The sequence below is a fragment of the Argopecten irradians genome, chromosome 9 (assembly GCF_041381155.1).
Source record: "Argopecten irradians isolate NY chromosome 9, Ai_NY, whole genome shotgun sequence".
NCBI lineage: Eukaryota > Metazoa > Mollusca > Bivalvia > Pectinida > Pectinidae > Argopecten > Argopecten irradians.
This window is the reverse complement of record NC_091142.1, coordinates 37,390,170-37,407,827: the sequence shown is the minus strand read 5'-3', so window position 1 is coordinate 37,407,827 and position 17,658 is coordinate 37,390,170. Positions and strand designations below refer to the sequence as shown.

Genomic DNA, 17,658 nt, shown 5'->3' with positions numbered 1-17,658 from the left:
GTAATGTGTACTACTAGGTCATTAGGCCTAGAACTGCTGTTGGTCTATTAGGAACCTATACATCTGTAATGTGTACTACTAGGTCATTAGGCCTAGAACTGCTGTTGGTCTATTAGGAACCTATACATCTGTAATGTGTACTACTAGGTCATTAGGCCTAGAACTGCTGTTGGTCTATTAGGAACCTATACATCTGTAATGTGTACTACTAGGTCATTAGGCCTAGAACTGCTGTTGGTCTATTAGGAACCTATACATCTGTAATGTGTACTACTAGGTCATTAGGCCTAGAACTGCTGTTGGTCTATTAGGAACCTATACATCTGTAATGTGTACTACTAGGTCATTAGGCCTAGAACTGCTGTTGGTCTATTAGGAACCTATACATCTGTAATGTGTACTACTAGGTCATTAGGCCTAGAACTGCTGTTGTCTATTAGGCCTATAGTAATGGTTACTAGTCTGGAACTGCTGTTGGTCTATTAGGAACCTATACATCTGTAATGTGTACTACTAGGTCATTAGGCCTAGAACTGCTGTTGGTCTATTAGGAACCTATACATCTGTAATGTGTACTACTAGGTCATTAGGCTAGAACTGCTGTTGGTCTATTAGGAACCTATACATCTGTAATGTGTACTACTAGGTCATTAGGCCTAGAACTGCTGTTGGTCTATTAGGAACCTATACATCTGTAATGTGTACTACTAGGTTTAGGCATTAGGCCTAGAACTGCTGTTGGTCTATTAGGAACCTATACATCTGTAATGTGTACTACTAGGTCATTAGGCCTAGAACTGCTGTTGGTCTATTAGGAACCTATACATCTGTAATGTGTACTACTAGGTCATTAGGCCTAGAACTGCTGTTGGTCTATTAGGAACCTATACATCTGTAATGTGTACTACTAGGTCATTAGGCCTAGAACTGCTGTTGGTCTATTAGGAACCTATACATCTGTAATGTGTACTACTAGGTCATTAGGCCTAGAACTGCTGTTGGTCTATTAGGAACCTATACATCTGTAATGTGTACTACTAGGTCATTAGGCCTAGAACTGCTGTTGGTCTATTAGGAACCTATACATCTGTAATGTGTACTACTAGGTCATTAGGCCTAGAACTGCTGTTGGTCTATTAGGAACCTATACATCTGTAATGTGTACTACTAGGTCATTAGGCCTAGAACTGCTGTTGGTCTATTAGGAACCTATACATCTGTAATGTGTACTACTAGGTCATTAGGCCTAGAACTGCTGTTGGTCTATTAGGAACCTATACATCTGTAATGTGTACTACTAGGTCATTAGGCCTAGAACTGCTGTTGGTCTATTAGGAACCTATACATCTGTAATGTGTACTACTAGGTCATTAGGTCTAGAACTGCTGTTGGTCTATTAGGAACCTATACATCTGTAATGTGTACTACTAGGTCATTAGGCCTAGAACTGCTGTTGGTCTATTAGGAACCTATACATCTGTAATGTGTACTACTAGGTCATTAGGCCTAGAACTGCTGTTGGTCTATTAGGAACCTATACATCTGTAATGTGTACTACTAGGTCATTAGGCCTAGAACTGCTGTTGGTCTATTAGGAACCTATACATCTGTAATGTGTACTACTAGGTCATTAGGCCTAGAACTGCTGTTGGTCTATTAGGAACCTATACATCTGTAATGTGTACTACTAGGTCATTAGGCCTAGAACTGCTGTTGGTCTATTAGGAACCTATACATCTGTAATGTGTACTACTAGGTCATTAGGCCTAGAACTGCTGTTGGTCTATTAGGAACCTATACATCTGTAATGTGTACTACTAGGTCATTAGGCCTAGAACTGCTGTTGGTCTATTAGGAACCTATACATCTGTAATGTGTACTACTAGGTCATTAGGCCTAGAACTGCTGTTGGTCTATTAGGAACCTATACATCTGTAATGTGTACTACTAGGTCATTAGGCCTAGAACTGCTGTTGGTCTATTAGGAACCTATACATCTGTAATGTGTACTACTAGGTCATTAGGCTAGAACTGCTGTTGGTCTATTAGGAACCTATACATCTGTAATGTGTACTACTAGGTCATTAGGCCTAGAACTGCTGTTGGTCTATTAGGAACCTATACATCTGTAATGTGTACTACTAGGTCATTAGGTCCTAGAACTGCTGTTGGTCTATTAGGAACCTATACATCTGTAATGTGTACTACTAGGTCATTAGGCCTAGAACTGCTGTTGGTCTATTAGGAACCTATACATCTGTAATGTGTACTACTAGGTCATTAGGCTAGGCTAGAACTGCTGTTGGTCTATTAGGAACCTATACATCTGTAATGTGTACTACTAGGTCATTAGGCCTAGAACTGCTGTTGGTCTATTAGGAACCTATACATCTGTAATGTGTACTACTAGGTCATTAGGCCTAGAACTGCTGTTGGTCTATTAGGAACCTATACATCTGTAATGTGTACTACTAGTCATTAGCTAGAACTGTGTTGGTCTATTATTAGGTCTAGAACTGCTGCTGTTGGTCTATAGGAACCTATACATCTGTAATGTGTACTACTAGGTCATTAGGCCTAGAACTGCTGTTGGTCTATTAGGAACCTATACATCTGTAATGTGTACTACTAGGTCATTAGGCCTAGAACTGCTGTTGGTCTATTAGGAACCTATACATCTGTAATGTGTACTACTAGGTCATTAGGCCTAGAACTGCTGTTGGTCTATTAGGAACCTATACATCTGTAATGTGTACTACTAGGTCATTAGGCCTAGAACTGCTGTTGGTCTATTAGGAACCTATACATCTGTAATGTGTACTACTAGGTCATTAGGCCTAGAACTGCTGTTGGTCTATTAGGAACCTATACATCTGTAATGTGTACTACTAGGTCATTAGGCCTAGAACTGCTGTTGGTCTATTAGGAACCTATACATCTGTAATGTGTACTACTAGGTCATTAGGCCTAGAACTGCTGTTGGTCTATTAGGAACCTATACATCTGTAATGTGTACTACTAGGTCATTAGGCCTAGAACTGCTGTTGGTCTATTAGGAACCTATACATCTGTAATGTGTACTACTAGGTCATTAGGCCTAGAACTGCTGTTGGTCTATTAGGAACCTATACATCTGTAATGTGTACTACTAGGTCATTAGGCCTAGAACTGCTGTTGGTCTATTAGGAACCTATACATCTGTAATGTGTACTACTAGGTCATTAGGCCTAGAACTGCTGTTGGTCTATTAGGAACCTATACATCTGTAATGTGTACTACTAGGTCATTAGGCCTAGAACTGCTGTTGGTCTATTAGGAACCTATACATCTGTAATGTGTACTACTAGGTCATTAGGCCTAGAACTGCTGTTGGTCTATTAGGAACCTATACATCTGTAATGTGTACTACTAGGTCATTAGGCCTAGAACTGCTGTTGGTCTATTAGGAACCTATACATCTGTAATGTGTACTACTAGGTCATTAGGCCTAGAACTGCTGTTGGTCTATTAGGAACCTATACATCTGTAATGTGTACTACTAGGTCATTAGGCCTAGAACTGCTGTTGGTCTATTAGGAACCTATACATCTGTAATGTGTACTACTAGGTCATTAGGCCTAGAACTGCTGTTGGTCTATTAGGAACCTATACATCTGTAATGTGTACTACTAGGTCATTAGGTCTAGAACTGCTGTTGGTCTATTAGGAACCTATACATCTGTAATGTGTACTACTAGGTCATTAGGCCTAGAACTGCTGTTGGTCTATTAGGAACCTATACATCTGTAATGTGTACTACTAGGTCATTAGGCCTAGAACTGCTGTTGGTCTATTAGGAACCTATACATCTGTAATGTGTACTACTAGGTCATTAGGCCTAGAACTGCTGTTGGTCTATTAGGAACCTATACATCTGTAATGTGTACTACTAGGTCATTAGGCCTAGAAACTGCTGTTGGTCTATTAGGAACCTATACATCTGTAATGTGTACTACTAGGTCATTAGGCCTAGAACTGCTGTTGGTCTATTAGGAACCTATACATCTGTAATGTGTACTACTAGGTCATTAGGCCTAGAACTGCTGTTGGTCTATTAGGAACCTATACATCTGTAATGTGTACTACTAGGTCATTAGGCCTAGAACTGCTGTTGGTCTATTAGGAACCTATACATCTGTAATGTGTACTACTAGGTCATTAGGCCTAGAACTGCTGTTGGTCTATTAGGAACCTATACATCTGTAATGTGTACTACTAGGTCATTAGGCCTAGAACTGCTGTTGGTCTATTAGGAACCTATACATCTGTAATGTGTACTACTAGGTCATTAGGCCTAGAACTGCTGTTGGTCTATTAGGAACCTATACATCTGTAATGTGTACTACTAGGTCATTAGGCCTAGAACTGCTGTTGGTCTATTAGGAACCTATACATCTGTAATGTGTACTACTAGGTCATTAGGCCTAGAACTGCTGTTGGTCTATTAGGAACCTATACATCTGTAATGTGTACTACTAGGTCATTAGGCCTAGAACTGCTGTTGGTCTATTAGGAACCTATACATCTGTAATGTGTACTACTAGGTCATTAGGCCTAGAACTGCTGTTGGTCTATTAGGAACCTATACATCTGTAATGTGTACTACTAGGTCATTAGGCCTAGAACTGCTGTTGGTCTATTAGGAACCTATACATCTGTAATGTGTACTACTAGGTCATTAGGTCTAGAACTGCTGTTGGTCTATTAGGAACCTATACATCTGTAATGTGTACTACTAGGTCATTAGGTCTAGAACTGCTGTTGGTCTATTAGGAACCTATACATCTGTAATGTGTACTACTAGGTCATTAGGTCTAGAACTGCTGTTGGTCTATTAGGAACCTATACATCTGTAATGTGTACTACTAGGTCATTAGGCCTAGAACTGCTGTTGGTCTATTAGGAACCTATACATCTGTAATGTGTACTACTAGGTCATTAGGTCTAGAACTGCTGTTGGTCTATTAGGAACCTATACATCTGTAATGTGTACTACTAGGTCATTAGGCCTAGAACTGCTGTTGGTCTATTAGGAACCTATACATCTGTAATGTGTACTACTAGGTCATTAGGCCTAGAACTGCTGTTGGTCTATTAGGAACCTATACATCTGTAATGTGTACTACTAGGTCATTAGGTCTAGAACTGCTGTTGGTCTATTAGGAACCTATACATCTGTAATGTGTACTACTAGGTCATTAGGCCTAGAACTGCTGTTGGTCTATTAGGAACCTATACATCTGTAATGTGTATAACTAGGTCATTAGGCCTAGAACTGCTGTTGGTCTATTAGGAACCTATACATCTGTAATGTGTACTACTAGGTCATTAGGTCTAGAACTGCTGTTGGTCTATTAGGAACCTATACATCTGTAATGTGTACTACTAGGTCATTAGGCCTAGAACTGCTGTTGGTCTATTAGGAACCTATACATCTGTAATGTGTACTACTAGGTCATTAGGCCTAGAACTGCTGTTGGTCTATTAGGAACCTATACATCTGTAATGTGTATTACTAAGTCATTAGGTATAGAACTGCTGTTGGTCTATTAGGAACCTATACATCTGTAATGTGTACTACTAGGTCATTAGGCCTAGAACTGCTGTTGGTCTATTAGGAACCTATACATCTGTAATGTGTACTACTAGGTCATTAGGCCTAGAACTGCTGTTGGTCTATTAGGAACCTATACATCTGTAATGTGTACTACTAGGTCATTAGGCCTAGAACTGCTGTTGGTCTATTAGGAACCTATACATCTGTAATGTGTACTACTAGGTCATTAGGCCTAGAACTGCTGTTGGTCTATTAGGAACCTATACATCTGTAATGTGTACTACTAGGTCATTAGGCCTAGAACTGCTGTTGGTCTATTAGGAACCTATACATCTGTAATGTGTACTACTAGGTCATTAGGCCTAGAACTGCTGTTGGTCTATTAGGAACCTATACATCTGTAATGTGTACTACTAGGTCATTAGGCCTAGAACTGCTGTTGGTCTATAGGACTAACCTATACATCTGTAATGTGTACTACTAGGTCATTAGGCCTAGAACTGCTGTTGGTCTATTAGGAACCTATACATCTGTAATGTGTACTACTAGGTCATTAGGCCTAGAACTGCTGTTGGTCTATTAGGAACCTATACATCTGTGTTGTGTACTACTAGGTCATTAGGCCTAGAACTGCTGTTGGTCTATTAGGAACCTATACATCTGTAATGTGTACTACTAGGTCATTAGGTCTAGAACTGCTGTTGGTCTATTAGGAACCTATACATCTGTAATGTGTACTACTAGGTCATTAGGCCTAGAACTGCTGTTGGTCTATTAGGAACCTATACATCTGTAATGTGTACTACTAGGTCATTAGGCCTAGAACTGCTGTTGGTCTATTAGGAACCTATACATCTGTAATGTGTACTACTAGGTCATTAGGCCTAGAACTGCTGTTGGTCTATTAGGAACCTATACATCTGTAATGTGTACTACTAGGTCATTAGGCCTAGAACTGCTGTTGGTCTATAAGGAACCTATACATCTCTAATGTGTACTACTAGGTCATTAGGTCTAGAACTGCTGTTGGTCTATTAGGGACCTATACATCTCTAATGTGTACTACTAGGTCATTAGGCCTAGAACTGCTGTATCATACTTCAAATGGAAATATTTAATTAATTTTTATTGATATCAAACATGTTTTCCAAAGTGAAATAATGAATGGTTTAAGCTTCAGTATAACATTATTAGTAAAAACATCCGTATACAGATGGTACAACATTTCTCTTTGCAGACATGCCATATGGACTATATGTATAGGTGGCATTTTTTCTCAAAACCAGTTTTCATTTCATGTTCTGTGTTTCCAAGAATTCATCAGCAGGAAGGGCATGTGGTAATTAGGGCTGGTTATCGGAACAGATGAACCAATACAATATGTATTGACAATACACTGAAATGATACCCGATACATATTGACGATACAATGGAAATATTTTTCATGTTAAAATTGTTACTGAAGTTGTGAAAACTAGACATATTTGAACAAAATAGTTGCCAACTGCAAGCCCTCTGTGCACTGCTAGGTTGAATTCATGGTTACACAAACGCATTATCAGTGCATCTAAGTGCCTCGAAAGCTTGACCCTTCCTATCAATAGAATATGCTACAGAAATCCTTTCCCCAGATGGTATATTAAATGAGCTTTAACAGATATAATCTGTCAACAGGAGTTAAAAATGGTAGTTTTCAATATTTGAGCAATGTTGCCGTATCGGGGACCGATACGTTGTTCAATACTGGTATTAACCGGTATATCGGTATACCGATCAAGCCCTAGTGGTAATTTAGGTTATAGACAGTTAGCGTCAAGTGGTAGTTCAAGGTCGCAGTGGTATATAGGTATAGACAGATGGTAGTTATAGACAGATGGTAGTTATAGACAGGTGGACAGGTGGTACATATAGACAGGTGGTAGTTATAGACAGGTGGTAGTTATAGACAGGGGTTAGTTATAGACAGATGGTAGTTATAGACAGGGGGTAGTTATAGACAGGTGGTAGTTATAGACAGGTGGTAGTTATAGACAGATGGTAGTTATAGACAGGAGGTAGTTATAGACAGGTGGTAGTTATAGACAGGTGGTAGTTATAGACAGGGGTTAGTTATAGACAGGTGGTAGTTATAGACAGGGGTTAGTTATAGACAGATGGTAGTTATAGACAGATGGTGGTTATAGACAGATGGTAGTTATAGACAGATGGTAGTTATAGACAGGTTGTAGTTATGGACAGGTGGTAGATATAGACAGGTGGTAGTTATAAACAGGTGGTAGTTATAGACAGGTGGTAGTTATGGACAGATGTTAGTTATAGACAGATGGTAGTTATAGACGATGGTAGTTATAGACATGTGGTAGTTATAGACAGGTGGTAGTTATAGACAGATGGTAGTTATAGACAGGTAGTAGGTATAGACAGATGGTAGTTATAGACAGGTGGTGGTTATAGACAGATGGTAGTTATAGACAGATGGTAGTTATAGACAGATGGTAGTTATAGACAGGTAGTAGGTATAGACAGATGGTAGTTATAGACAGATGGTAGTTATAGACAGATGGTGGTTATAGACAGATGGTAGTTATAGACAGATGGTAGTTTTGGACAGGTGGTAGTTATAGACAGGTGGTGGTTATAGACAGATGGTATTTATAGACAGATAGTAGTTAAGACAGGTGGTATTTATAGACAGATAGTAGTTAAGACAGATGGTAGTTATAGACAGATGGTAGTTATAGACAGATGGTAGTTATAGACAGGTGGTAGTTATGGACAGATGGTAGTTATAGACAGATGGTAGTTATAGACAGGTGGTAGTTATAGACAGGGGTTAGTTATAGATAGGTGGTAGTTATAGACATGTAGTTGTTATAAACAGGAGGTAGTTATGAACAGATGTTAGTTATAGACAGGTGGTAGTTATAGACAGATTGTAGTTATTGACAGGTGGTAGTTATAGACATGTGATAGTAATAGACAGATGGCAGTTATAGACAGATGGTAGTTATAGACAGGTGGTAGTTATAGACAGATGGTAATTATAGACAGGTGGTAGTTATGGACAGATGGTAGTTATAGACAGGTGGTAGTTATAGACAGGTGGTAGTTATAGACAGGTGGTAGTTATAGACAGATAGTAGTTATAGACAGGTGGTAGGCCTAGTTATAGACAGGTGGTAGTTATAGACAGGTGGTAGTTATGGACAGATGGTAGTTATAGACAGTTGGTAGTTATAGACAGATGGTAGTTGTAGACAGGTGGTAGTTATAGACAGGTGGTAATTATAGACAAGTAGATGTTATTGACAGGTGGTAGTTTTAGACAGGTGCCTTAGCAATCGTTTAACGTTAATCGTTATCGTTCCGTTAGCAATCGTTAATCGGAAGTTGCGTTTATAATCATTTGCATTAGAAATCGTTTGCGTTAATCGCTAGCAGGATCCATTTCCACTAACGTTTATCATTAAAAATAGAACCAAATGCCGGTGAGACGCTTTGACGATCCGGATTTAACCTTCATGACTTTTCTCCTAGGATATTACGTTAACCACTTCGTGTAGAAGCCATCATTATACCATCTATGAAATAAAAAAATGAATAAGTGTATTGTATTGCATTTTATATCTCTTTTGGTTGTATATATATTTGTTAGATGTGGTTGAAATAGAAATATGTACAGTAACAAGATCTCATACATGACGCTCCGATCCGTGAAAATGTTCTGAAATACTTCGTATTTACAGAAATAATAAATGTATTAATTATCAAAACTATAAAACTTAATGTGATTTTCACTTTTTTTATTATTATTTTCAGAAACATATATCAAATATGTATATATGTTTCTAGCTATTATTATTATTTCTGCGAAAGCAATTCAAATATTAACAAAACTGTCTTACAGAACATGAATGTCAAAAGCATTATTTTAGAAACAAGAGGCCCATGGGCCTTAACGGTCATCATGGCACAAAACAATAAAGTCACAGTATACCCTTCAGGGCAGGTGAGCTTAAAATATAACAAGAGGCCCATGGGCCTTTACGGTCATCTGACTCATGGCACAAAACAATAAAGTCACAGTATAAAGTAGTGGTTAAAAATTAAAATAAGTAATACAAGGAACTCCTTTGTTGAATAAGTAAGTTTCTGAAATAAGTAAAGGTCATTTGTTGAACAAACTTGGTAGCCCTTCATCCATATATAGTTGTAACCCATTCAAGGATTAAGGAGGAGTAAGATTTAAAAGCCAAATTTCAGCAAAGCTCCAATTTTGGACCCCCGCCGTTCCATCCCCATGTTTGCATGTTGTTTGCCATTGCTTGAAACCCCTATAGATCAATTTTCGTTGAGATCAGAGACCGAAACCTGAAAACAGGAAGTGGGCCAGCGGCCATTTTGGAATGCCAAAATCTTTACGAAAATGTTTGCATGTTGTTCGCCATCCTTTAAAACCCCTATAGACCCATTTTCAGTGAAACAGGAGGCCGAAACCTGAAAACATGAAGTGGGCCAGTGGCCATCTTGGATTACCAAAATCTTTATATAAAATATGATTGTCCTTCCCCAATGATGTTTTACACCAAATATGGAAAAAAGCCACTCAAGAGTTAAGGAGGAGTAGGATTTTAAAGATAAATTTCATTGAAGTTCCCCCTTCTGAGCCACACCCCTCTGTCCCCAGGGGTCAGACCTAACTCGTTCATACAAAATATGATTGTCCTTCCCCAATGATGTTTCACACCAATTATGGATGAAATCCATCCAAGGATGAAGGAGGAGTAAGATTTTAAAGCTTAAATTAAGAAAATTTGCCCTTTTGGGCCCCCTCCCCTCTGCCCCTAGGGGTCAGACCTATCTCATTTATAAAAAAAATTATTGTCTTTCTCCAATGAAATTCATCCAAGGATGAAGGAGGAGTAGGATTTTAAAGCTAAAATTACGAAAATTTGCCCTTTTGGGGCCCCGCCCCTCTGCCCCTAACGGTCGGACCTATCTCCCCTATTGGGCCCCACTCTTTCTGCTCCAGGGGGTCAAAGCCAAAATATATACGAATTCTGTTAACCCCAAGGATGTTTCTGGGCCAAATTTGGTTAAAATCCAAACAGAACTACAGAGGACTCCACATAATCGAAAAACGGTTATTCGAATATTTCGGTTATTTGCATAAAATTCTGCGGTCCCGATTTTTTCCTTCTTTATCTTTGTTTTTCAACTCCGTGTATTTGACTATTAGCAATTTATCGGATTAATTGCTATTTCCCATATTGGCCCTGTCCCTCCTGCCCCCGGGTGTCAGAGCCAAAATCTATACAAACTCTATTCCCCTTCCCCCAAGGATGTTTCTGGTCAAATTTGGTTTCAATCCATGCAAAACTCTAGGACAAGTAGCGATTTATAGGATTTACCTTTATTTCCCCTATTGAGCCCCGCCCCTCCTGCCCCTAGGGGGTCAGAGCCAAAATTTACACAAGTTCTGATCCCCTTCCCCCAAGGATGTTTGTGGCCAAATTTGGTTACAATCCATGCAGAACTCTATGACTAGTAGCGATTTAAAGGAAATGTTGACGAACGGACGACGGATGGACGATCGACGACAGACGGACGACGGACGCCGCCCCACGACATAAGCTCACCAGCCCTTCAGGCCAGGTGAGCTTAAAATATAAAAACGTTTTTACAGACATGCTGCATAATATTGTTCTTGTTATGTTAAATATTATTAATGTACAAAGAACGAAAAAAAAAAAAAAGACTCAAGAGTTTTGCAAATAAATTTGCGAAGTTTAACAAGAGGCCCATGAGCCTTAACGGTCATTTGGCTCATGGCTCAAAACAACAAAGTCACAGTATCAAGTAGTATAAGCAAAACAAGGAACTCCTTAGTTGAATATGTAAGTTTCTGAAATAGGTATCTTGGAATACCCAAATCTTTACAAAAATGTTTGCATGTTGTTCTCCATCCCTTAAAACCTATAGACCAATTTTCATTGAGATCAGAGACCGAAACCTGAAAACAGGAAGTGGGCCAGTGGCCATCTTGGAATACCAAAATCTTTATACAAAATATGATTGTCCTTCCCAAATGATGTTTTACACCAAATATGTTACGAAGCCACTCAAGGTTAAGGAAGAGTAGGATTTTAAACCAAATTTTATCAAAGTTCCCCTTCTGAGCCACACCCCTCTGTCCCCAGGGGTCAGACCTAATTTGTTTATACAAATTATGATTGCCCTTTCCAAATGATGTTTCACACCAAATGTGGATGAAATCCATCCAAGGATGAAGGAGGAGTAGAATTTTAAAGCTTAAATTAAGAAAATTTCCCCTTTTGGCGCCCCGCCCCTCTGCCCCTAGGGGTTGGACCTATCTCATTTATAAAAAAAAATGATTGTCCTTCCCAAATGATGTTTCATACCAAATTTGGTTGCCATCCATCCAAGGATGAAGGAGGAGTAGGATTTTAAAGCTAAAATTAAGGAAATTTGCCCTTTTGGCATGGGGACCTGGCCCTCTGCCACTAGTGGTTGGACCTATCTTATTTATATAAATATGATTGTTTTTCCCCAGTGATGTTTCATAATAAATTTGGTTGCCATCCATCTAAGGATGAAGGAGGAGTAGGATTTTAAATCTAAAGTTAAGGAAATTTGCCCTTAGCTATGTGAGAATACATTTTCCATGGTAAGCGGAAGAGCCTTTCGGCAATCTGAAAAATAAAACAAACTTAAACTTGTGTTTGATGCGGGAAACACTATAAAATGTTACTTATTACAATTGTTGAGTTATGAAATATCGATAATAGAAATCAAGTATATAGATGTAAATTTGATTTAATGTATTTTAAATGTGTTTGTTTGAAAATCTTTAATTCGTCATTTCAATACCATGATACTATTTAAAGTACCAGTATACGTCTGATCGCTTCACTAAAATATGACATTGGGATGGTAATAATGTCAATAAAGTGTTGTGACATTTTGTTTGTTATTTTTTGAAATATCGGATAAATTTGACACTTACAATAATACAATTCTCTCTTAATACATACGGTTGTACACGTAATTTGTAAACGTACATGTACGTGTAAAGTGGAAACTTCGCATCGAGTACAGTCGTGTTTGACTTCAATCTGTTATTATCAGTAAAGAGACGTTGTAATAATTTGTTATTTCTTAAAATTTTGGGTAAATGAGACACTTTAGAATAATACAATTCTTTCTTAAAGTGTACACGGAACGGAAAATAATATTTAGATATGTTATTCTGTTTGATCTCCTGACAAGAATGTTGAAAACCGCATCAAAATCGGCCGCTTCAGTACTGAGATACAGCCCTCCTAAGTGCTCGATTTTTACCTGTATATCGACTGCTAATCAGGGAATCGGCCGCTGATTTGAGGAATAACCAGATGTGACGTCACGAGGACAACGGCAGTGAGGTGTTTTGTAGTGGGGTTATAGCAAAAAGGGGGACACATATGTATTCCTGAAATGGGGTTACGAGAATTTTACAAATATATATACAGTATACAGTTATGTTGACGATTTAATTACATATATAATAGGAAATATTACAACTGAAATCAGGCTAAATACATATGTAGATAAGCGGAAACATGTATACGTTATTTATGTTTCTGGTACATTTAACTAGAAATCTTATCTCTGTTTTAACAACTTTATAAATTATCAAACCTCGGGAATATTCCATTTTCATAATGTGATCTAAAAAGGGACGAATTAGAAAAATGATGGTTATATAATTATTCATTTGAATATGTTTCTGTATAAATAAAAATTCTCTCTAGGCCTATGGATTTCAACAGAAATATATATGTATACAGTCAAACCTGCTCTAACGACCGCCTGTATATAACGACCGCCTGTCTATAACGACCGGTTTTTAGACTCCCCGTGCGTTTTTACTATATAATGGCACTCTGCATAACGACCACCTGTCTAATGTGGCTAACGACCGGTCGTTTTAGCCCCGTCAAAGTTGTATAACGACCGGTCGCTGAGATCGACTTTTCGAGTACCGAGTACAGTGTGTGTGTAGTAGCGTCCCTTTGACCTACTTCCGGTAATTAACTCCCTTTGTAAGCAAATGGCAGCCATTACTGAAGCCCAAGCTATGAATTGTTTATACAGTACTGTTTGGTTTATAACCTAGCGGTCGTAACATTTGAGGTACAAATATGGTTGCCAACTTAAGGATGGAAGTTTTAAAGACCGTTTATGCCTATCAAAGACTGAAATTAAGTTTGGTCGCGAACGCCATGTGCACGAAAAGATCACTCGTAAAGCGTGATTTTGAAGCCACAACTCGGATGATACGGTAGGCAAAATAAAACATGCCGATTTATTTAATGTGTTCCGTTATTCATTGTCGATATTTAGCATTGTTTTATTACTAAGAAATGGCCTGTACTTAAGCTATTTCAAATTAGGCCTATAAATTTACGTTCGACTTCTTTACGATTAGAGTCAGTCGGATTATCGCCCGATGTAACTCGGGTATTCTCGATGTGTTTATAAATAAAATACGGTCCCATTACTTGGTAGAAATGTTACTGAAAGTTAATATGTGTACCTGCTTTGTGATTTTAATAGTTTTGAAGCCGTATATTGTGAGAAAACGCCTCCAAATCGATCTTTCATGTTCCGAGATTAATCCGTCAAAACTGGTTACACGGCAACATTACATACGACTTGCCAGCGAGAATGTGTTGTAAAAAAATATTGCACGCATACATTGTCTGATAATAATCGTTCACAGATAATTCCAGGCCATGTGATGTCAGTAATAAGGTAATGATTTTGTTCATAGCTGAAAAAATCTATGTATCAAAACGAGTTGATTTTGTTATGATCGAAATTTCCGGTTGCATTAAAATAAAACGAACACAAATCACGGAAATATATTGACACAATTAATTATTTCTTAAATAATGCATGGCAATAAATATATAAACATCCAGTAGCAGGTGTGTTTTGTATTAATATAATTCTGTTTTATTTACTGGCTCGTTGGTTGGCACGAAAGCCCCAACCTGTCTATAAAGGCAACCTGTCTATAGTGACCGTTTTTCTGTCTCCCCTTCAGTGGTCGTTATAGACAGGTTTGACTGTATATGTTTCTGATTTCAAGAACTAACATAACGAAAAGAAAATGTTTTAAATGTATTTCATAGTTCAATACACGTAGATATCCACTGGTAGCCCTGTTCTGTTAATTTTCGTTCTTAAACTGTTATTTTAACCATATTCGTGATTTTCTAACTATTTATGTTGGTTATATCTGTTTTACTGTTATTATCAAAATTTTAGTTATCTTAAACTAAAAGCATGTTATTATTTTCTAGCACACGTTATACTTTTGCTGCTTTGTTATCTCTATCTTTGCATGCGTTTGTCTTTTTTAAATGATGTTAGATTTAGTGGCTGATGTTATTATTTATTTTGCATTGTTATTCATTTCATTTCACGTGTTAGTGTCAGCAATGATTGTTAATGATTTTGTTTCCCATGTTATTGCCAGAATGTTACGTGATTTTTATGTGAAACTTTGTTAGCATCAACAGAACATGTGAATATTTACGTGACCACGTTACGAGTATCGTTGGAAACGTTATTTTTTTTTGAAAACGTTATTTTTGTCGTGGAAATACCACTGCCTATTGTTCTCATTGACCCCCTACGGCGACAGCGCAGTAAGCCGGCGGGCGAGCTTCGCTAGTGTGTTGACCACTCACCCATAACGAGAGCACGGCTCCCAAGATATAGTCGACTGGCGGTAGCGCTGTCACTGTATCGCTACCGTATCGCATGTGCTGTGCAACTGAGCATGGAATATATATAGTTTTCAGTTACTATATGTACAGTTCTTTTTCTCCAAAGTTTGCATTCACTGTATAAATTTATTGAAAATTCCTTACATATTAGGGTTGTGATGAAATCGGCAAGGACGTTTAAATCCTTGGAATCGGTCATAGTTTAACTACACTGTACAAAGATTTGATGGTTTTTAACATATTTTGTAATTTAAGTTTATTGATTATTACGTTATAAATATAATATATAGATATGTTTCTGATAACGTACGTAATCTGTTTTGATTAACGAAATTGTGTACATTTCTTGAATGGCTGATTAACAAAATTATTTGTCGAAGTTATGCATATTGTGGAATCTGTTTTGATTAACGAAATTGTGTACATTTCTTGAATGACTGATTTATATATATCACAACATTATTTGAGGCGTATTTTGGAACAAGTGCTATTTATTCAAAATGAACATTACAAAATCTACTATACCGACGGTAATTCTATATGATATGTCGTATCGTACAGAGAAGACACAAATAAATATCAAATGCACGTCCCTTGAATACAATTACAATATGCATGATGCAAACTGACATGCATTTATTTAATTAAATACACTGTATTGTACGTTTTGTCTACGTTATGAAAAGTGAAATATATATGCAAGTTCATGCTAAAATCACTGTCAAAACAAACTCCATTGTATCTGACTTGCTACCGCGCAGGAACATGTAACATGCGCAGCGATCCGTGAAAATTGCCCGCGGGTCAAGCAGTCGTGGATCTTTTATTTTCGTCAAGTATTATTATCTACGCTAGAAGGCCGTTATCATTAATTTGTATGTACTGTTTGGAATCGGCTTTAACTTAAGCCATTAACTTTTAACTTCAACAAAGATTATTGAAAAATGGTACCATGACATAGAGTCATCTAGCTAAAGGAAAACTATACTCTACTATCAAAGAATTTGTGTCACGATAACATGAGGTGTGTTCTCCTTTCAAGACACTCGGAGTCATTAGTTGCCGGACACCTAGATATCCGCATTTCGGTGCCAGGACATGTATTGTGGTAACGAGACTTATTTGGTGCGTGACGTAATCGCCCTATGAGAGGCAGCGCAGCTCATCACTATCAATGCTTGCATACGGCGCTCGACACACCTACCTGTGATTCTCAAAAACGTATTTTCAGCGATTGGGGATTGTTGCTACGTTTCTCTGATTTTTTTAATTATTAAATAGCATTGTCATGAACTTTCGTTTTCTTATAAAATGTTAAGCAATACGGGACGAAAGCGTAACTGTGAGAACCGCGATGAACAACGTAACCCTGTACAATTTCACCTGGATGCGGAGGCTGGTGGATAATTATGTATATTTAATGAGGGTAAAACTTTCGTGTAGATTTCTTACCTTTTTTTTCAATGATTTATGCATTCTTTCTAAAGACTGTAGTAAAAAGTAACACATACTTGTATTCATCTTTGCGATTAACATTTTTCTGCATATTTAATTATCCCTTTCTCTTTCTTTCTTTCTTTCTTTCTCTCCCTCCCTCTCTGAGTGACAGGTCAAGTGTCACAGCACTTACAGGTTCTCGCCATGTCTGCTAGTGTGATTATCATGTTTAGACAGGAATTCACACTAGACCTATACACGGTGGAGAAGGTTAACGGAATCGTGATGCGCCCTGACTTACGAGGCTCGACTTACGGGGCGCTTATATTTCATTGTATTTAGGCGGCACTAGTAGGAGCACGAAGCGAGAAAATGGCCGACAATAATTGTATACTCTTTATAGACAAAGATATTGAAAGGGAACATTAACATTGAAAGTTGCTAGTAGACGTAAAAATGATCTCTTTATGAGTTGCAAATTGGTTGAAATCTTAGCGAAGTACGGGATTGGCTGGACGGGTGGTTACGTTATGTATAGTAATCTTCAGAATGTTCACACAAGTCATCTACAAGTATTTAAACCAGAGACTTAAAGGGTTTGTGCAGTCAAAAATAATAATTTCAGTTTATGCTGGAAATGGCTTTATCAGACCGTGTAGAAACCTCTCCGTGCCGCGCGCGACCGGATTAACCTGTAAACCGCAGATATCGAGGTCAAATTTTCTACCACCCGATCATGCATATTTTCTAGCTCTAAACCGTGTGACGTCATAATAGTCCGTGGCTTATAGCTGTACTATAACTGATGTGCTATCACTTACATCG

At 37.9% G+C, this 17,658-nt stretch overlaps 1 protein-coding gene across 1 annotated transcript in view; it reads right to left on the bottom strand.

The window, feature by feature from the left end:
• LOC138332246 (sodium- and chloride-dependent GABA transporter ine-like) overlaps nt 1-17,658 on the bottom strand; it is a 143,223-nt gene that overhangs the window by 92,840 nt on the left and 32,725 nt on the right. The gene's annotated exons all lie outside the window — the stretch shown is intronic.